Source organism: Tamandua tetradactyla, chromosome X (assembly GCF_023851605.1).
Source record: "Tamandua tetradactyla isolate mTamTet1 chromosome X, mTamTet1.pri, whole genome shotgun sequence".
NCBI lineage: Eukaryota > Metazoa > Chordata > Mammalia > Pilosa > Myrmecophagidae > Tamandua > Tamandua tetradactyla.
The window spans coordinates 72055103-72064442 of record NC_135353.1 but is presented as its reverse complement, the minus strand read 5'-3'; the positions used below and the strand labels follow the sequence as shown (position 1 = coordinate 72064442).

Genomic DNA, 9340 nt, shown 5'->3' with positions numbered 1-9340 from the left:
AATGTTTTGAAGAGACTGTTGGTAGAAATGTAGACTCTGAAGATACCTGTGATGAGGACTTAGACAGAAATGAGGAACATGTCATTACAGAGTGGAAGGAAGGCGATCCTTGTTTTAAAATGGTAGATAATCTGGCAAAGTTGACTAATGGCTTTGACTGGAAGGCAGATTTTAAAAGCCATGAACTTGGATATGTAGCAGAAAAGATCTCCAAATTAAATGTTAAAAGTGCAACCTGGTTTCTCCTTACAGCTTATAGTGAAATGCGACAGGAGAGAGATAAACTGAAAACTGAACTCTTGAGTAAAAAGAAACCAGAAATTGAGGTCCTGGAAAATTCTGGGTCTTCAGAAAGGGAGACCCCAGAGACTAGTACCCTGTGTGAGGATTTAACCAGATGTGAAACCAGTCAGCCATTTCAGAGAAAGTCAGGATCGGACATGAATTTATCCAGGAAGGGTTTGTCTGATGGGCATGATCCAACACTACTGCATAGAAAGCCAACAAGAGTGCTCTGGGACCTGCATTAACAGAGCCATTGCCAGTCTGGACTGGGGGGTTCAGAGAAGGGAAACATTGGAGGAAAAATAACTTCAGGGGCAAAACCATGGAGGCTGAGGTCTGAAGTCAAGAAGCCTCAGACCAGGAGAGTGGACCCACCCAAGCCTGTGGAGAGGGTGAGTTTTCCCCAAAGGCAGAAGATGGGCCTTCCACCTCATTGCAGTGGAAGAGTCATGCCGCCTCAGGCCTTGGAGAGGGTGAAGCACATTCCGTGAGGTTTGGGGAGAGCCTGGATGCCACCACATGGAGGGGTTGAGTGTGTGCCCTGGAGATGGCAGAGGGCCCCGGTGCAGCCCTGAAGCTTGGAGAGGGTGGAGCCAAGAAAAAGGTTGTCTCCCCAATATCCCCCAAGGTTGTATTCAGAGATAAGCAGGCCTCTGTGTAGGCCTTTGGGAAAGGTGGGACTGCCGCTTTCTAAAGCCCTGAGGACAAATGACTCTCAGACTTTGAAATCTAATGGATTTTGCCCTGCAGGTTTTCAAAACTGTATGGGTCCAGTGTTCCTTCTTCCCTATGGAAATATGTATATGTATCCTATGAATGTTTCTCCTTTGCATGATGGCAGCAAATAACTTGTTATGAGTTTTCAAAGGTCCAGAGCAAATGCAGAAAATTTTGCCTTAGGACAGACCATGCGTGTAACTGACTTGATAAGATATTATACTGTCTCTAATTTTGCACTTCATTTGTATTGCTACTGAAAAGGTTTAAGGTTCTCTGATATTGTTATGGAATGAATGCATTTTGTATATGGGAAAAACATGTCTTTTTTAGGGGCCAGAGGGTGGAATGTGCTGGTTTGAAAGGAAGTATGTTCCTTAGAAAATCCATGTTTTAATCAAAATCCCATTTCATAAAGGTAGAATAACCCCTATTCAATACTGTATGTTTGAAACTGTAATCACATCATCTCCCTGGATGATGTGATTTAGTCAAGAGTGGCTGTTAAAACTGGATTAGGTGATGACATGTCTCCACCCATTTGGGTGGGTGGGTCTTGATCGGTTTATTGGAGTCTTATAAAAGAGGAAATGTTTTGGAGAATGGGAGATTCAGAGAGAGCATCAACATGAAGCAGAGAGTCTAGGAGCCAGACCTTTGGAGATGAAGAAGGAAAACACCTCCCAGGGAGCTGCATGAAACCAGAAGCCAGGAGAGAAAGCTAGCAGATGACACCATGTTCGCCATGTGCCCTTCCAGCCAAGAGAGAAACCCTGACTGTGTTTGCCATGTGCCTTCTCACTTGACAGAAAAACCCTGAACTTCATTGGCCTTCTTGAACCAAGGTATCTTTCCCTGGATGCCTTAGATTGGACATTTCTATAGACTTGCTTTAATTGGGACATTTTCTCGGCCTTAGAACTGTAAACCAGCAACTCATTAAATTCCCTTTTTTAAAAGCCATTCCATTTTCTGGTATATTGCATTCCAGCAGCTAGCAAACTAGAACACTGACCATCTAGCCAAACTGTTAGGAACAGCCTGTGAGTAAGTATACAAGCACACCTCTGGCCAGTTCTCCTTCCAAGCCAAAAAACAACGAGATGCACTGCTTCAAGTTCTGCCTACTGGGAGGATTTTCCCTCATCACTGCCCATCAAGGACATCCCAGAAAGGGCTGCAGTGCCTCAACTGTCCACTTATGGGTGGTCCCTGCATATTGTGAAGAATCATTTGTTACCGGGCCCAACTTTGCTCTTCCTCAGTCAACTACCTGTAAGGAACTCCCCAAGATGCTGCAGCTCTGGGCTGGGAAAGAGAATGTAATGTGGCAAGAGTGGGAGCCATGGAAAAATACTTGAGAAAGAAAAATGAAGTCAGAGGTTTCACACTACCTGACTTTAAGGCATATTGTGAAGCTACAGTGGTCAAAACAGTATGGCACCAGCATAAAGACAGATATACTGTCCAATGGAATTGAATAGAGTGTTCAGCTATAACCCCTCATATCTATGGACAAGTGATCTTTGATAAGGCAGTCAAGCCAACTCACCTGGGACTGAACAGTCTCTTCAATAAATGGTGCCTTGAGAACTGGATATCCATATGCAAAAGAATGAAAGAAGACCCATATCTCACACCCTATACAAAAATTAACTAAAAATGGATCAAAGACTGAAACATTAGACCATAAAACTTTTAGAATAAAATGTAGGGAAGTATCTTATAAATCTTATAATATGAGGCAGTTTCCTAGATCTTATACCCAAAGCATGAGCATTGAAGAAAGAAATAGATAAATGGGAACTCCTCAAAATTAAACATTTTGTGCATCAAAGAACTTCATCAAGAAAGTAAAAAGACAGCCTATACAATGGGAGACAATATTGGAAATGGTATATCAGATATATTCTTCTTCTGAGAAAATACAAATGGCCAAAAGGTACATGAATAGATGCTCAACTTCACTGGCTATTAGGGAAATGCAAATCAAAACCACAATGAGATCATCTCACCCAGCAGAATGGCCATTATCAATAAAACAGAAAATGACCAGTGCTGGAGAGGATATGGAGAAAGATGCACACTTAGCCACTGTTGGTGGGTATGTAAAATGGTAAAACAATTGTGGAAGGCAGTTTGGCGGTTCCTCCGGAAGCTAAGTATAGAATTTCCATATGATCCGGCAATACCATTGTTAGGTATATACTCAGAAGACATGAGGGCAAGAACACAAATGGACATTTGTGCACCAGTGTTTATAGCAGCATTATTTACAATTGCCAAGAGATGAAAACAGCCAAAAAGTCCATCAACAGATGAGTGGCTAAATAAGCTGTGGTATATGCATACAATGGAATATTATGCAGGTGTAAAACAGAATAAAGTTATGAAGTATGCAACAACATGGATGGACCTTGTGAACATTATGCTCAGTGAGATTAGCCAGAAACAAAAAGACAAATGCTATTTGGTCTCACTGATATGAACAAGCATTAATGAATGAGCTTGGAAAATTTCAGTTAATAACAGAGACCATCAGAAGATAAAAATAGGGTAGATATTGGGAAACTGGAGCTTAAAGGATACAGATTGTGGAACAGGACTGATTGTAAAAATCCAGAAATGGATAGCACAATACTACCTAACTGTAGTACAATAATGTTAGTACACTGAATGAAGCTTAACATGAAAATGATAGAGGCAGGAGGGTTGGGGGCTCAAATGAAATCAGAAGGAAAGATAGATGATAAAGACTGAGATGGTATAATATAGGAATGCCTAGACTGTACAATGGTAATGATTAAATGTACAAATTAAAAAATGTTTTTGTATGAGGAAGAAGAGAAGAATGTCAATATTGCAGGGTGTTGAAAATAGATGACAATTCATATTTAAACCTTTACCTTATGAATGAGACTAAAGCAAAAAATGTTTATTTGGTATAAAATTTATAATTTGAGTAGTGTATCTCCTAATATGACTTATATGGACAGTTTAATTGAGCACCATAAGTACATGGAACCTTGAGTAGTACATGAGATTTTGTAGGTTTGTCCAGAATAAGGCCCTGATAACCCCCCAGAGTGATTTGAACAGTGAATAAAAAAATTTGAAAAGTCCCCTTGGGGGAATGCTGAGAAAGAGGGAAAATTCAGCTTCCCCATATGGAGAAGGCTTGATAGTCTTGCAAGCAGTGAAGACAACAAAATCAATAAGCTGAACCCTCAATCTTTGGGTTTTCTCATATGAAACATATCCCCGCAAAGGATAGACTAAGTTTACTTAAAATTTGGCCTAAGAGTCACCCTTCAAAGGACCTCTTTTGTTGCTCAGATGTGGCCTATCTCTCAGCCAATACAACACACAACTCACTTCCCTCCACCTCTCTATGTGGGACATGACTCCCAGGGGTGTAAACCTCCCTGGTAACGTGGGACAGAAATCCTAGAATGAGCTGGGACTCAGCATCAAGGGATTGAGAAAACCTCCTCAACTGAAAGGGGGAAGATGGAAATGAGACAAAATAAAGAGTCAGTGACTGAGAGATTTCAAATAGAGTTGAGAGATTATCCTGGAGTTTATTCTTGCGCATTATATAGATAAACCCTTTTTAGTTTAAGGTGTATTAGAGAGGCTAGAAGGAAGTGCCTGGAGCTGTAGCACTGTATTCCAGCAGCCATGTTACTTTAAGATGATTGTATAATGATATAGCTTTCTCAAGTGCCTGTGTGATTGTGAAAACCTTGTTCTGATGTTCCTTTTATCTATGGTAGGGACAGATGAGTAAAAAATATGGATCAAAAATAAATAAATAATAGGGAGAACAAATGTTAAAATAAATTGAGTAGAGGGAGATACTAGTGGTCAATGAGAGTGAGGGGTAAAGGGTATTGTATGTATGAATTTGTTCTTTTTTCTTTTTCTGGAGTGATGTAAATATTCTGAGAAATGATCATGGTAATGAATATACAACTATGTGATGATACTGTGAGCCACTGATTGCACACCAAGTATGGAATGTTCATATATTAAGAATGTTTGTGTTGTATGTTGATCTTATTAATAAAAATTAAATTTAAAAAAAGTGGGAGCCATAGGCATTTGGATCACTTCCTCATGTAACTTACTGTGCCTTCAGTACCTACTTGAGCTCTATCCCTTATATGATTGAGTGCTGCTGTGTATGCCCCACTTTATGGCTTGGTATGTCAGACAGTACCCAACTCATGATAGACAACTCAGGTCTCAGCAACTAGGTGGCCCATGGTTATGGTTCAGTCTCTACTAAATCCCAGTAGAAGGACAAAAGGTGTTTTTCAAAAGGAGAGCAGTTGTCTGTAGAGGATGGTATGGCTTTACTCCAAAATCCTAAGGGCCTGCATTGTGATTCTCCTATAATGGCCTGCCAAAGTCTCCAAACAACACAGTCTATTTGCCATGGACATTTTGAGCACTGTTGGATCTGCTGGATCAAATGGCCCAAGTGGAAGAGCAACTTGCACCGCAGCCTAGACCTGTTGTAGAGCCTCTTGTTCTGGTCCCCGCTCAAAACTAGCAGCTTTTCTGTTCACTCAGTAAATGGGCAGGAGTAGCACACCCAAATGAGGAATATGTTGTCTCCAAAACCAAAAGAGGCCAACTAAGTATTGTGACACTTGTTTATTCTTCACCTTAGAAGGGATAACTAAGTATGCTTCCATGTCACTGAACACACAGAAATTTTACTGAGTTGGAAGGACCCTGTGTTTTTGTTGGATTTATCCCCCATCCTCTGACACACAAATGCTTTCCAAATAAGTCTAGAGTAGTTGCTACTTCTTGCTCACTAGTTATAATCAACATGATATCATCAATATAATGGATCAGTGGACATCTTGTGTAAGGGAGAAATGACCAAGGTCCCTGTGGACAAGATGATGACATAGGTATGGAAAGTTGAAATACCCCTGAGGTAGTATGATGAAGGTATATTGCTGGCCTTGCCAGTTGAATGCAAACTGTTTCTTTGGTCCTTATTAACAACTATTGAGAAAAAAGCATTTGCCAGGTCAATAGCTGCGTACTAGGTACCAGGGGGTGTGTTGATTTGCTCAAGCCATGATACCAAATCTGGAACAGCAACTGCAATTGGAGTCACCACCTGATTAAGTTTTGCACATGGTTAAGTTTACAATAATCCACTGTCACCATCAAAGACCCAACAGTTGTTGTTTGTTTTTTGTTTTTACATGGGCCAGCACTGGGAAGTGAACCAAAAGACCCATCTGTTTTTTGCACAGGCCAAATAGGAGAGTTGAATGGGAATATAGTGGGAATCACCTTTCCTGCATCCTTCAAGTCCTTAAGAGTAGCACTAATCTCTGCAATCCCTCCAAAAATAAAGTATTGCATCTGACTTACTATTTTGGCAGGTAGGGGCAATTCTAATGGCTCCCACTTGGTTTTTGCCATCATAATAGTCCTCACTCCATGAGTCAGGAAACAAATGTGGGGATTCTGCCAGTTGCTGAGTATGTCAATTCCAGTTATGCATCTGGAACTGTGGAAATAACCACAGAAATAACACAATGAACCTTCTGTGAGATGGCCCTTAGCTAAAACTCTATTGATCACCTGACCTCCATTAGCCCCTACTCTGACTAGTGGACCAGAGTGACATTATGGGTCTCCTAGAATTAATGTCATTTATCAGCCAGTGTCTAGTAATCCACAAAATACCTGATCATTTCCTTTTCCACAATGCACAAGTTACCCTGGTAAAAGGCCATAGGTCAGCTACTGAGCAAGTCTTCATGTCCAGCAGTAACAAAAGCTGCTCAACAATCTACCTGAGTTGCAGAATCTGATCAAGTGGGACTCACAGGCCTACATCAAGGAACTTCTGCAGCAATATAATCACTACAAATCCAATGTGGAAATTTCCAAATTACAGCCAAATAAACCCAGCAAAGAATGGGCGCAGCTAGTGATGTTTATGGCACAGATTAGTCACTGCTACCCAGAACAACTAAGTCACTTTCCTCAAGATCTGAAAGATCTGCTCTCTTACAATCACACTGTCTTGGATCCAAATCTTTGAATGACATTTTTGCAAAGCTTTGATCTTGCTGAGAAATAAAAATCTCATCAATCCACCAAGTTTGCTAGAATTCTTCTTTGAACTTCTACGTTGCCATGATAAACTTCTGTGAAAGTCTTTATACACGTATATTGTGACTGATATTTAGAATATAAATGCAAAACAAAAGAACAATAAAGTAAATATCATATCACAGAATTTCATGTACACCATGCTAAGAAACAGCAATGTAACTGCAGCCAAAATATCTTTGGATGTGATGATTGAACTCTACAAAAGAAACATCTGGGATGATGCCAAAACTGCCAATGTTATCACAACTGCATGTTTCTCCAAAGTCACCAAGACATTAGCTGCTTCTTTGACATTCTTCCTAGGAAAAGATGAAGAGGAGAAAAAGGAGAGTGACTTAGAATCTGAAGAGGAAGGATGAACAGCAAGAGAACTAATAATGCAGTATGCCACAGGGAGGAAAACTCCAAACACAAGAAAAGGTTGGAAAAGAGGATGAAAGGGCCCAAGAAACAAAAGAAGAAGAAAAATCCAGAAGTGTTTAACTTTCAGTCATTCATTTGATTCATGATCCCCAAGATTTTGCAGAAAAATTACTAAAGCAACTAGAGAGCTCTAAGGAGAGGTTTGAAGTAAAGATGATGCTCATGAACCTTATCTTGAGATTGGTGGGAATTCATGAGCTTTTTCTTTTTAACTTCTATCCCTTTGTGCAGAGAAGTAACAAAGATCCTTCTGTTTGCTGCACAAGAATCTCACCACCTGGTACCCCAGAGATCACTCAGTCATTGCTCATGTGGCCAACAATTTTGTTACTGACAAGAACTCTGGCGAAGCCAGGACAGTAGGAATCAATGCTATAAAAGAGATAACATCTTGATGTCCTCTAGCCATGAATGAAGAACTTCTCCAAGATCTGTTCCAGTATAAAACACACGAAGATAAGAACGCAGTGATGTCTGCTACAACTTTGATCCAACTCTTCCGAACACTAAATCCTCAGGTGTTGCAGAAGAAATTCCGGGGTAAGCCTACAGAAGCCTTGCTTGAAGTAAGAGCTCAAAAATATGAGGAATTAGATGCTAACGATTGTGTCCCAGGAGCAGAAGTTCTGGAAGATGAGAAGGAGAAAGAGATGTTGAAAATAATGAAGATGGGTGGGAAAGTGCCAGTCTCAGCGAGGAGGAGTATGCCAACAGTGAATGAGTGGACGTGAACCACTCTTCCGATAAAGAACAGCAAGAAATTTCCAAGATGTTGAACAGCATGCCATTGGAAGAGCAGAAAGCCAAAGCTGCGGCCATCAGCACCAGTCAAGTTTTAACACAGAAAGACTTCCAGAAAATCTTTCCTCATGACCCAAATGAGGAAAGAACTGAGTGCTGCCACTGGGAAAGCTGAAAAGGGGAAATATATTGAAATTGACAGTGATGAGGAGTCCAGGGGTGAGTTACTTGCACTTTAGGACATGGAGCACCTTCATGAAAAGCCAAAGTCTGATAAGGAGACAAGACTAGCAACTGCAATGGCTGGAAAGACAGGCCAGAAAGACTTTGTGAGGAAGAAAACCAAAATGAATCCATTTTCCAGTTCCACAAATAAAGAAAAGAAAAATCAAAAGAACTTTAAGATGATATGGTATAATCAGGATGTCTGATAAAAAAATAAGTATTCCTTCAGAGAAAAACAGATGGCCTTATAAGATGCACTTTTGAAAAAGAAAAAAAATGAATGAAGTAAATACCATCGAAGATATTAATTCCCAGGAAAATTCTGTATTTGTTTCACTACTCTGAAAATTAGTAATTCAAGAATATATGTTTACATTTTTTTTAAAAAAAGGCCATAGATCTCCTTGGAGAAGGTTGGGAGGAAGTTAACAGTGTAAATTTTGGACAGCGTAAAAGGGTCCTTCCTCAAGAGTACCCAGCCCTCCCCTCATTTAAGGGGCTTTGGGTCTGTAAACTGTCTCAGTCCGGGCATTGATTAAGGGGCTATGACTCTCTATTTTTGTAATTCAAATGAAAATTTTGTTCACATGGCCTAGAATTCTTCTGCTTATAGAGCTCAAATAAGAATTTAGTAGACTGTCCATCTACTTTACTTCTAGGTAGCCCATGATCTACTAACCAACGTTATAAGCATCTGTGAGTCAGATTACTTTGACTTCTTCTTTGAGTCTGCTGTCCATTATGGTAGCCATGCCCACCTTCTGTATGGTCATTAAATATTGCCAAGTGGGTT

At 40.2% G+C, this 9340-nt stretch overlaps 1 pseudogene; it reads left to right on the top strand.

Moving 5' to 3' along the window:
* Positions 1-5964: 5964 nt before the first annotated feature.
* Positions 5965-8831, top strand: LOC143671886 (protein SDA1 homolog; annotated as a pseudogene).
* Positions 8832-9340: the final 509 nt, after the last annotated feature.